The sequence below is a fragment of the Dermacentor silvarum genome, chromosome 8 (genome assembly GCF_013339745.2).
Source record: "Dermacentor silvarum isolate Dsil-2018 chromosome 8, BIME_Dsil_1.4, whole genome shotgun sequence".
NCBI lineage: Eukaryota > Metazoa > Arthropoda > Arachnida > Ixodida > Ixodidae > Dermacentor > Dermacentor silvarum.
This window is the reverse complement of record NC_051161.1, coordinates 140515082-140527847: the sequence shown is the minus strand read 5'-3', so window position 1 is coordinate 140527847 and position 12766 is coordinate 140515082.

Below are 12766 nucleotides of genomic sequence, written 5' to 3'. Positions count from 1 at the left end.
TCACGGTACACTGGGACACATATGTCCCAACACCTGTATAGCGCTAAAAAAGTAGTTTATACTCGCTTAATATCAAAAAGATTGGTTTGTTTTGTAACAAACCAATCGTTTTCATATTAAGGAGTATAACCACACTTTATATTCCACACGTTCTATTGCTTTATTGGTTAGAAAAATCTATAAAACATGTACTTAAAGCGGCGGCGGTGAAGAGCACCTTTGAGATGCGACTCCAGCCACGCTTCGGCAGTGTTTTGTCATAGATTTGTCAACCGAAATTATATATTTCGTTAATGGAAGCTGTTTAGTTCGGTAAATTGCCCTCAGCAGGTTTCTAGGGGCAAACCGTATTTATCGAGACATGGTTAAAATTTAGGGACACATATGTCCCGTGTACCTTAAAAGGGGTTAACAAAAGACCGTGACGGCGTTCGGGGCAGTCACTGGACAGAGATCCCGAAACACTCCAGCTCTAACTGATATTAGAGCGTGCATCAAACGCTTGCTCAGTGGAGCTTGCGTGCGACTCATGCTCGTGAATCTCTTCCAGTGCACGTGCCCTTTCCACCTCCGCGACCTTGAGACGCAACTGCAAACACGTGCCTCTAGTACATGTCAGCTCTTTTTTCGCATCTCGTTCCGCAGCCCTTTCCACTCGCGCTCGCGCCTCCTGCTCCTAGCACCATGCCTTCAACTCAGCTCCTCTTCCTCTTCACAACCACAATCGCTCTCTCTCTCTCCCCATGGGTTCACCTAAGGGCCCTAACTCTGGCGTGCTAGCCCGGATCCACAATCATCTTTGATTGATCTTTCTGCTACGGAGCCTGTTGTTAAAACACCTGTAACGTCATCGGGCCTTTGCAATCAATTTTAAATATTTCAGCGATTCTTAAAAATGATGCTAACTGTTTGCGGTAGATAATTTTAGCCGCTCAGAATTGCTTTTCTGTCGTATTTTGTTTTGTTTTCCTGCCTTTGTGAATGCTGCTTATCATCCTGCATGCAAATAACCAGTCTACGATGAGGATGATGATGGTGATGATTTAATGGCATCCTCTTTGAAACGGGGAAGTGATAAATAGTCACCTAGCTTGCTTGATTTAATTAGATATGCTATATATGTTTTTTATCTAGCATTTGTATACATTTCACTAATCTTTTTTTTCCTCATTATCTACCTTGTCACACGGTTCTTTAAACAGAGCGCCCTCTTGTGGTGTGCGTGGTCGGTGATGAGCTTCGCCAGCCGATGTCACTCCCGAGCGGCATTTGCAAGTTCGTGATATTCGCGGACGTCAAAGTGCCGAGAGAGTCTAAGGACTTCGTGGCCGTCTCCAACCGTAAGCTCCTGCTTTCATTCCCTATATTAATAATTATTTCCTGACTTTACAGGTACATACACTAGTTTTCATAAGATCTCTAGACACGCCACGGTAGTTCAAGCAATGGCGTAGTACTGCTGAACACGAGGTTGCACGGTCGATCTCGGTCACGGCGGCACCTTTCCGATGGGGACGAATTGGGAACACGCTTGTACACTGGGCATTGGGGGTACGTAAAAGAATCCCAGGTGGCCAAACTCATTCTCGACTCCCCCATTACGACCTGCCTCATAATGAGATCGTGCTTCAGGCAAGTAAAAACCCAGTAATTAGGAGAAAGAGGCACTAGTGATTAAAGAAAGATAGCTCTAACAATATTTTAGTAGGTGTCTCATTCAAATGATATAAGTATACCGGCAGAACCCATTTCACGATGAATATTGACATTAATGCTATTTACAGTGAAGCAATATAGCGGCCCGTCGTATTGTAATCACTGAAGCGCAGTCATGCATGCGGCGTGTATTTCGTGAGGATTCTTTCCCGCGCTTCCCTTTGGCCATACTGCAAAATCTAGCAGCACGGGTTTTTTCTATCATTGAACAGTTTCCTATACCGAGTCAGACATACCCACTGACCCAAGTTGATCTTCCATAGGCTTATTCAAGAGCTGGCACATACCTAGTGGCGCAATGCCAAATTTTTCTTATTTGGCATGCGCCATCTACGAGCACGATTTGGTTACTGAGTGTGTGCCAACGTGTACATGCAGTTCAACTATTCGACGAAACGTTTACAGTGACGACATGTGTCACTGTAGATGTGGCACTGGGTAGTTTTGTGCCTGACGTTTCTTATCGACAAAAGGTGCTTCACCGGCGAGTGTGCAGCTATGGAATCCCATCCTCGCTTCATCGCCTTTTGGACGTGAAAGAACTGGCGACGAAACCCGCGTCACCTCAAGATAAGTGAGAGTGGCTACGTGTTGCGTCTTCGTCTGTTCGACGACCCACAGCTGACGAACGAGACGAGTTTCAGGTACCCCAAAGCGCAATGGGTCATCGGCCATGCGCGTGTCTAAACGGCAAGCCTATTCGTTTTCCGCTTCCTACGAAGCACCAACGCCCGCCCGGACAAAGACAGGGCCCAGCGCCGACTATTGAAGGACAGACAAAAAACCACCCTTCAAGGTGACCAGAACCGCCGCATTCTTTGAAAGCGGCAGCGACTTTCAAGACGAGATTGCTGAAGTGGCTACCAGCTGGACGTTACGGAGAGCCCACTAATTAATGCAAAGAGCCAACGCCGACGAGTAGTAACAGCGTCGACTCATGTTTCACATGCCATGGCCTCTTCATTCGGGCGGGTCGAAGGTTGGACAGCAGGGTCGAGTCCGGCGATGGGGTGCGACAGCATAGGTTGGATTTTGCGGACTGTGCGACAATTCGAATTGGCCAAGAGGACATTGAATTTACTTACGCTCGTTGAGCGAAAGAAGCAAATTAGCTGCTTAACCCTTTAATGGCGAGTCATATAAATATACAGAAAAAGCTTATTTCGTATCTAAATGTGCAAAACACATCAAGAATAAGCATAATCAACAAAAAGAAGTGTCTTGCGGCCATTTTTTCAGCAATGCGGCGAAAACCCCAGGCAGTAAACTTGAAGTGGGCTTCACCCCAAGCCACGTAAGGCTTCGTTTTCAATTTGTATAGCCAGCTCTCATCATACGTGAACCATAGGTACACATTTCATTCGCTTTACATCCCATGTGTGACACCACTGCAGCGGTATATCTTGCATCGGCCTGTCTCGTCTGACCTTGCTTTCAAAAGACAGTGGGCCGCGTGCCAAATGTCTTCCTGCTCTGAACCAAAAAATGACGCTTGATGCCTGTCATTCAGTGTTGGCCGAAGATGTTTGGTCAGAAACTCCGTATTGAATACTAAAACTCGACAACAAAAAATGATTTTTTTTCTTGTATGGTCCCTGTAGCAACACTCGTCAATAAAGGGTTAAAAAGTGGAGTTTGAGTGTACTGGAGGGGCTCGGACATGTAAAAAGTTTGTCATCTAGTGTGCACGGAGCACTTCTTGTAAACTCGGACGTCGTTCTGGACCTGTATTTCGATAGGCACTTGGCACGTCACAGGGCATGGAACCGTCGTGGCCGCTCGGACCCCCGTCTTCACAACAAGAGGCACCACTGTCCGAAGAAACTATTTGATGCGGACTTCAAGCACTAGGTATATACCACTTAGTCTGTGCTCGTCTTCAACGAAACTCTTTGATGTCAACTTGGGTCACCGGTTATGTGCCAATTGGAGTGTGCCGCTCCTCAATGAACGTTATTGACGCCAACTTGTGTAACTAGGTCTACAATGACGAAAAAGGTTGCTTAAATGTCTCCGATGTTAAAGGCCGATCGCTATTTTGGACCGCGGTCCGGGCTTCACGTAATAGGGCGTCACCAGTTCGAGCGGACCGCTGTTGGTCCGCGCAAGACCACGATCCTCGCGGTCAAACAATTCGCCGAGTTTTGGGGCAGACCGCATGCAGACCGCTGCGATTTTAGCGTAGCCAACGAATGCTGTTTGGTAACACAGTGTCTTCAACCAAATGCAAAGTTTTCGGCTCAGCAAAAGCCAGTCGTTTCATGTCTGCCCTTCCGCGGCCAAACGAAGTTCCTGCTCCGCCTCCATTTTGACGACTCCAATGCGCGATACATACGCGGCGCGGGCGCGAGGGGTTGGCATGGGTTCGCGAGTTTGTTGAGTCGAGAGCACTGTGGCCGAGGGTGTAGCTGGTTGGTCCGCGCTGTCATGTGCTATGGCCGTCCATCGTGTGGATTTGCTCTGCGCCGGGTCGGACCGCGGCGGACCGTGACGTCGCATTACGGGACTGATCGGCCCGCGGACTCGGTCCGTCGTGTGGAGCGGCCTTAAGCGGAATCAAACCCACGTCAAAATGGTTCCTTAAGGACAGCAACCCGACGCATAGCAGGCTGCGTCACAATGGAAATGGGTATGTGTCGCTTTTGAATGAACGCCTTTCACGCCAGCGCTTTAGCGAGCGGCGCCTTGAAAGCACCGCGTTTGTGCCGCTCTCCTCTCGCCAACTTGGCTCACTGAGCGTGTGCCACCGAGTGTGCAGCAAGCAAGGGAACAATTCTAAGCATTTGCAGACACCCGCGCACCAAGCTGCTCGTCTTGGAGGCCACGCGCGGACTTCTCGGGAATGCCACTAGACGGCGCAACGCGTGCAGGAATAAGTGCGCGAGAGGAACCCGGTTGCAGCATGACGCGTTTCTCAGCGTTCGCACGCATCGTCGCGCAATGCATTTCGGGTGCCATCCCAGGCTTCGCCGCGGCGGCACAAGATAGTGCCATTTGTTCTTAGGGAAGCGCGAAAGAGGAGTCCAACTTCAGTAAACGCCTCATACTTAACTCGTTTCGACGGTGGCAATGAGTTGCGTCGGCTCCATTGATTCAATGCGAGCGCATTACCGTCGGCAGTCATTGTGAGATGCATTCTGCCGCATTTTTATTGACATAACCTGTTATCGTGTCAAAATGTGACGATATTCCATGCAAATGTGCAATATTGATTATTCGTCAAAAGTAGATTAACCTTGTTTTATATTACCGTCATGTGCTCTGAAACATTCCCTCAAGTCGTGCTGCTTATCTGATTGTGCCCTTCAGCTCTCCATAAGAAAAACTACGGTACCATCAGATTTATGTGAGGCCGCCACGGTGTATATTTGTATGTACCATGTATTATTTTAGCCTCGCACGCAGGCTGCGGGCGCGCTCCACTACTCTCGACACCAGGCGCCACCTCTCGGCGTGGACTGCGGGAATTGGCGGATTAGCGTGTGTTTGTGCGTGGTGCTTGTTTGTGTCGTTGCTATAGTATATATACTCACGGTTTGAGTGAGTAGCAACGTTGTTGTACAAAATATACTCCCCAGGGCGGCATTGTGGCGTCGTCGGCATTCTTGATAGGAATGTGGCGAGCGCCAATTTTTTTAAATTCCGCTCGGCGTTACACACTTTGTAACACTTGAAGGCAAATTGTCATAAATTGAGCTATACATTAAGTTACACATTAGGTTATACATTACCGAATGATAGGCTTTCACTACATATAAAATCCCGTGTGGTAGTGCTTGCCTAGACCAAATACGTGGCCAATACCTTGCAATAGCCAATCGATAGCCAATCAATAGCTTATCGATAGTCGATCTATAATCAATAAATTCCGGAAAATGCTGGAGATGGCTTGGTTGTGCTTAGCCTAGCCCAATACGGGGCCAAAACCTTGCGATAGCCAATCGATAGCCAATCAATTGGTAATCGATGATAGATCAATAATTAATAAATTTCGGAAATGCTGGAGATAACTTGGTAGTGATTAGCCTAGCCCAAAAACGTGGCCAATACCTTGCGATAGCCAGTCGATAGCCAATCAATAGCTAATTGATAATCCACAAATAATAAATTCCGGGAAATGCTGGGGATGATGTGGTAGTGCTTAGCCTAGCCGAAATACGTGGCCAATACCTTGCGATAGCCATTCATTAGCCAATGAATAGCTAATCGATAATAGATCAATAATCAATAAATTCCGGAAAATGCTGGGGATGACTTGGTAGTGGTTAGCCTAGCCCAAAAGCCAGGATAGCTAGGTGCCCATCAGCTCCGCTGTCTTTTTAACATTGCGCCTCCAGTACAAGCTACGCTAACTAAAATAAATTCACAGTGTTCATGCAAGCGCACTCTGGTCACGTATCGCGTCGCCAACGAGGCTATTAGAGAAGCTTTCAGAGGCGGTTCAAAATAAAAGAAACAGTGCTTCGCGGCAATATTGTTACCTGTCATCGCATCCTTGACTCACTGAATTTACACGAGGTGAGAAACGCATTTCGAAAACCGCTACCCTGTTTAGATAAGTTTGTCGAGGTACGAATGAAATCTATAGTGTTATACCTTGTGAGTTATACATTTGTCAACAACTAAAGCTTCGCCGCAACACAGTGTCATGCCACTGCAAAGGTTCTGCGACAGCGCACAGCGACGTTACACGCAGCCTTAGCATGCTTATTGGAACGAATTATATTGCAATATGGCAGGCACTTGCCAGAACACTTAATATAACAGAATATCTCGCTTTACGACGGGCGGAAACCAATGCATACGTTTTCCGCAAACAAAAATTCGTCGCCCTCATTGCGACCATGATACCGCGAAACTTTAGAAAAGTCAAGCGTGCCCTCAATCGGACGCGTGTTCTACTGCGTTCGGCATGCGTACATAATGAATGGAATAATTTTTCAAGGAATTCTTACGCCACTGTAGTCTGTCAAAACAAATTCGCTAAACTTGTCCTACCATCATCACCAGAACATACAGCACTACCAGCTTCGTGACGATAGCCTCTTCAACGGTTTCTTGCAGAAGCGGCGTTCAACGCCTTTCTAAAGATGGCTGCCGTTGCCTCTTCCACCGATTACCTACTTTCCCTGGACGCCGACTCAGATTTCTACGACAGCCTCGATGTTCAAAAACATGCAGTGGCCATCATAGGCCGCTATCGGACGAACAACATCCGCGGCTATGGCTTCGTTCGACACCGAATGGCCAGCTCTGCCAACGACGGCAACAAGTTGTGGAAGCACCACGCGATGCTTTTTGTGAGTATATTCGTACACGCCTCCTCCGACATTTTTCGTAGATAACTAATAGAGTTTCCTAAAGGTACTAGAGGGAACTGCGGGGCTAGTTCCTATACGTCAGCTAGCAAACAGGGCGGTTCAGCTTGTATGGTAATGATGGTTAATAGATGGATTTGACTTACACTTCGTCCTTCTGACTTTAATCGGCTTAGTGACACCGCAAGCTCATAATTTGCAGCGCAGTACTGCGTCATAAATAATAGTCAAATAAACAATAATAAGTTAACGGATCGCAGGATTTTAACAAAGGACCTCTATCACCAAAGCCCGACATGGGAAGGATTACGCCATGGACTCATCGACAAGCGGAACCGCTGCCATCACCAGCGATTATGTGTGTTCGCAGTCTTACTGACTCCTGAATTTAAAGCATTACCAAATCCTGACTGGGAGCTTACCACTGTCGTTGAAAATCATTGTACCATTGTATCAATCATTGTATTCTACTGGTGCTAACACATGGGGCAGAAACTTGGAGGTTAACAAAGAAGCTCGTGAGCAAGTTAAGGACCGCACAAAGAGCGATGGAACGAGAAATGTTAGGCCTAACGGGAAGGTAGCGGTGTGGATCAGACAGGAAACGGGGAAAACCAATATTCTAATGGAGATCAAGAGGAAAAAATGGAGCCGGGCAGGCCATGTAATGCGTAGGATTGATAGCCGGTGGGCCATTAGAGTTACAGAACGGATACCAAAAGAAGGGAAGCGCTGTCGAGGACGGCAGAGAACTAGGTGAAATGATGAAGTTAGGAAATTTGCAGGCGCAAGTTGGAATAAGCTAGCGCAATACAGGGGTAATTGGAGACAGCAGGGAGAGAGGCCTTCGTCCCGCAGTGGACATAAATATGGGCTGATGATGATGATGACCGATTACTTTGGAACTTAGTCCAATATAAGGCATATAAAAAGCAATAAACGCAATGACAAGAGCGTGTGAAACCACAAGCACTAAGATCAGACAAAGTAATGTCACCAGCATCTTAACCAGCCTTTTGTGTCCACTGCAGGACGAAGGCCTCTGCAACCGACCCTCTCTAGTGATAGCTGCTTCCTACTTGCGCCTGCAAATTTCCGACTTACATCATCTCACCTAATTTTCTGCCGTCCGTTCCTGCGACGAGCGTCGGCATTGTCTCCCGTAAGCGAGAGAACGAGCACAGTGAAGGATGAAAGCGAACGCGGAGCGCAGCGGGAGATGAAAGACGGCGATAACAAATAGAGCGGGAGGAGGGAAGCGGAGGAGCAGGGTGTGGCGACAGTGTGACAAGAATAGCGTAGTGCCTCACAACACGGGTTTTGCGACGACGATGACTACGACACGGCGCCGGAGTAGCGCGCGTTCTCTGTTGGAAAACAAAGTGCTGCATGAAGGGAAGTCTGTCTGCGGCAACTGCTGTGAATCTCTCCCACGCGTCAGCCACGCGCTGCCTCTCGCCATCTCCCGATTAGCCATCTCCCACACTTCGCTCCGTTTGCAAACGTGCAGCACGAGGCATATTGTCTGCGCCAGCCAATATATCAGGAAATTAAAACACGTATAGAGCAGCGCTCAAATTTTACATTAGGGAGTATCGTAATTGTCGGTGAATGTTTATTGCGATAGCAATTATATGGCCACTCCAAGCGGATTTCTGCCGTCGGCGTCGCCGTCGTCGTCGCCTTTGTACTTGTACTTTGCGCTGCTGCGAGCTGTCGCGCGCACCCTACCTTGAAAGCGATCTCCACTCGGCTCTTACCTTTGTATGCACTGTGCTTTGGCCGCTCAGTTTCCATTGAAGCGATAGACCGCACGAACCTTCGCTTGCTGCGGCCATCGCGCTTGCGCACGCAAGCGTTTTGACAGTGGTTGTCTGCGGTCATCGAATATGATCTATTCATGTTTGCTTTTGCGCGCTGACACCATGCTTGTTAATTCAGTTCGTAAGCGAATGTGTCCAAGTTCAAGCAGCCGATAAAACTACTATGCTTACTCCGTATAGCTCTGTACTAAGTTGCTATCACAATTGATGATTCGCCTTTTGGGCGAAACTGCTACTTTTTCTTTCCATTGCTCCTTGCGCACTCTTTAACTTGTGGTCCAGCTTCTTCGTTAACCTCCAAGTTTCTACCCCACATGTTAGTACCGGTAGAATTGCACGATTGTAAACTTTTTTTTTCAATTATAGGCGTAAGCTGCCTGTGAGGGCTTGGTAATGTTTGACGTATTCACACCAACCCACTTTATTCTTCTGTAAAATTTGTTTTCATGAACAGGGTCCCCTGTGACTAATTCAGATACATAAAGGTACTCCTGACCCAATTGTAGAGGCTGACTGGAGATCTTTAATTCTTGTTCTCTTGCCAGGCAGTAGAACATTATATCTGTCTTCACCATAATAATCTTCCACTTTCTCGGTTAAGGTCTTTAATTATTGGTTGGAATTCGACGCCAGTGTTGCTGAACAGGGCCGTGTTATCTGCAAACCAAAGGTTGCTGAGATATTCGCCGTTGATCCTCACTCCTAAGCGTTCCCAGTCTAATGGCTTGAATACTTCGTCTGAGCATGTACTATTCGTGAATAGCATTAGAGGGATTGTGTCTCCTTGCCTGAACCCTTTCTTGATAGGTAATTTTCAACTTTATTTTGTGGATAACTATGGTAGCTGTGAATATTTGCAGATATTTCCCAAGATATTCACGTATGCCTCCTGTACTCCTTGACTACGCATTGCCTCCATCACTGCTGCTATCTCTGCTGAGCCAAATACATTTTCATTGTGTATGAAAACCACCTAGAGAGGTTGATTGTACTCTGCAACTTTGTACTCTGAAATTGTATCCCCATTCTTATCCAGAGGCCGCCTTTTAGAGGCGAAGCACCTTAGGGCCGAGCCTTGTCCCTCCCTCGTCGTCCGTAGCTCTGGTTTGCATGGCGTCCGCTAGGGGTGCTGTGGTCGTTCCCGACGCGCGCTCGCTTTCTCTCTTCGGCGTTGGTTGATAACGGTCGCTTCTGATAACGGCGCGCCCGCTATGGATGAAAAGGCCAGAGTGGCGGCTCAACTGCAAGCGGAGTCGAGGGCTCGAAAAGCTGCTGCAGCACGGCGACGCAGACAACAAGCGGACCCGGAGTCTAGGGCGCGGGAAGCTGCAGCAAAACGGCAACGACAGCAAGTGGACCCGCAGCTGAGGGCTCGCGAAGCTCGCGCTTGAACCGAGCATCGGCGCCACCAACCTCAGGTAGAGAACGCTTCCGGCGTTTTGTCGCCGCTTCCCGCGCTCGCGCTGCCTCTGGGTCCACTTGCCGGCGTCGCCGTGCTATTGCACTGATCACAAGGCAATGTACGGGGGATTCACGTTTACCCGATTGATCCCCCGGTGCTTCGCCCACTCATCATCATTCACTTCTTGGATATGCGGTGATTTTTTTAACTATTCCCTTCGCTTTCCATGCTTATTGTCCGACGTCACTGGCTGGCATGACGCCAGATATTCGCATCGCCAGTGTAGCTACATTCTCTAGTGAAAGTGGCTTCGACGGGTGATAAAAAAACAATTTGCACTAAAGAAAAATTACTTTTCTCTCCTAATACCCCAGGACCGCATGTTATCAAGGCCATATTTAAAGCAGAAGTGACATTCAGAAGGGTCGCTCTGCTGGCCGATGCGAAACTACAGTGCAAGTTGTAGTCCTACAGTATCTTGATACGTAAGATAGATACATAAGACACGTAGATACGTAGATCCGTAAGGACTACAGCTCACGTATCTTTCTAAATTGGCAATAGCTTGCACAGTCCTACAGTGCAAGCTATTGCCAATTTAGAAAGATGATACGCAATGCCATTCTGTCAGAGACTGCTTTCGACAACGCGCGGATGTTTGTAAAAAAGCGTAGAACTTGCAGTAATTTGAAGAACATTGGAAAACAAAAACAAATCCGCAAGCTTGGATACATATTCCCGTTGAACGGCTCCGTAACATTTTCGAAAATGCAATGCGCCGTGCTGATTTCTTAGCTTATCAATTTCAATCGCGTCCGTCTCTTGTCCAGTACCTGCGTGAGTGGTCGAGCAAGCCGTTCACCGTCTTTCTGGGCCTCCAGATAGAGCGCACACGGAGCACTGCGGACGGCTACGTCAGTGGACTGGTTGCTGAAGTGGCTGCGTAAGTGCACCTAAGCCCACACATATGGTCCTAACATGGCTTCCTTTTTTATCTACAGCAAATCTATTAGTGCGACTAGAAGAGCTAAAATATTCGTAAATGATGCACTGAGTTTAAAGGGTCCCTGAAACGGTTCGGACAAATTTTGTAGACGCGTACGGTACAGCTGCAGTAAACCATTCGCGTCACAATTTAAGTGACGCGTCTCATAACAGGAGAGCTACGGACGATTACAAGTTACCCTCCTCCCTAGCCATGCATTTTCTCCTCAACTCGTTCGCCGAGTAATCGGGGCTAAGCTTCGCCTTCGCTGGCTCTACGTCATGTTGTGACGTGTTGTCGTCTACTTCGAGTTGCCTTGGAGCCAGCGGCGAACGCTTTCCAACCTCTCCGCTAGCCGCCTGGCCGTCGATTCCCAGCTAGAGCGATCAAGCAGCGTGCGTTGCGATCGTTCTGTCGCAGCGCGAGCGTGTCCGGTATTTCGGTAACCACAGGTGAGCTGGGTGTTTTGACGTATAGGAAGACGCGTAAACTAAAGCCCCTTCATACCGCTCTGATGAAGCGCGGCCGGGCCAATTTTTCTAGGTGGCATTGGCCGGGCTCGACTGGCGCGCGCGCTCGCTTCTTTCCTTCGCATCGGGGCTAGTTCTTGCCTATCAGCGCGCTTGGTGGGGGGCGCTGCGACCTCACCCTGCTTAAAATCCTATATAAGATAAGTACCGCCATCCTTCGATAAACGCCGCTTCTCTCTCGCCTGTATCTCTGATTGGACGACGATAGCGCGCGCTTTTCACTTTATATTTTCTTTTTTTCCGCCTAAGAGCCATGTTGAAAGTCCTCTGCGCAGCCGCAGTCGCCGGCGGCGGCGGCGGCGGCGCGCGCCCGGCCTGAATAAAATCCCTATATAAGAAAAGTACCGCCATCTACTCTTTCCTCCGCCGCCTCCTCTCCTAAAGCGCTTGCTTTTCTTTACTTTTTGCTTGCGAAAGCCAAGTCGACGGTGGCGCACCTAGAAAGTCCACGTTGAAGCTTTCAGGCCGGGCGCGCGCCGCCGCCGCCGCCGGTGACTGCGGCTGCGCAGAGGACTTTCAACATGGCTCTGAGGCGGAGAAAAGAAAATATAAAGTGAAAAGCGCGCGCTATCATCGTCCAATCGGAGATACAGGAGAGAGAGAGAAGCGGCGTTTATCAAAGGATGGCGGTACTTTTCTTATATAGGGACTTTAGGCCTGAAAGCTTCAACGTGGACTTTCTAGGTGCGCCACCGTCGAGTTGGCTTTCGCAAGCAAAAAGTAAAGAAAAAAGCAAGCGCTTTAGGAGAGGAGGCGGCGGAGGAAAGAGTAGATGGCGGTACTTTTCTTATATAGGGATTTTAAGCCTGTTATCCCTGCTCAGCTGTTCCGAGCCGATCTGTTCAGCGCGCGCAACGCTGGAAGATGGGGTCGGGCGCGCTTACCTCACCGTGCATTCAAGAACAAGTCGCCTAATTGTACAGGACGCGTAAATGGTTCATCTAGACTTCTTATAAATGCCTGCAGTGTAAGCGTAATAATACATCGAGCTT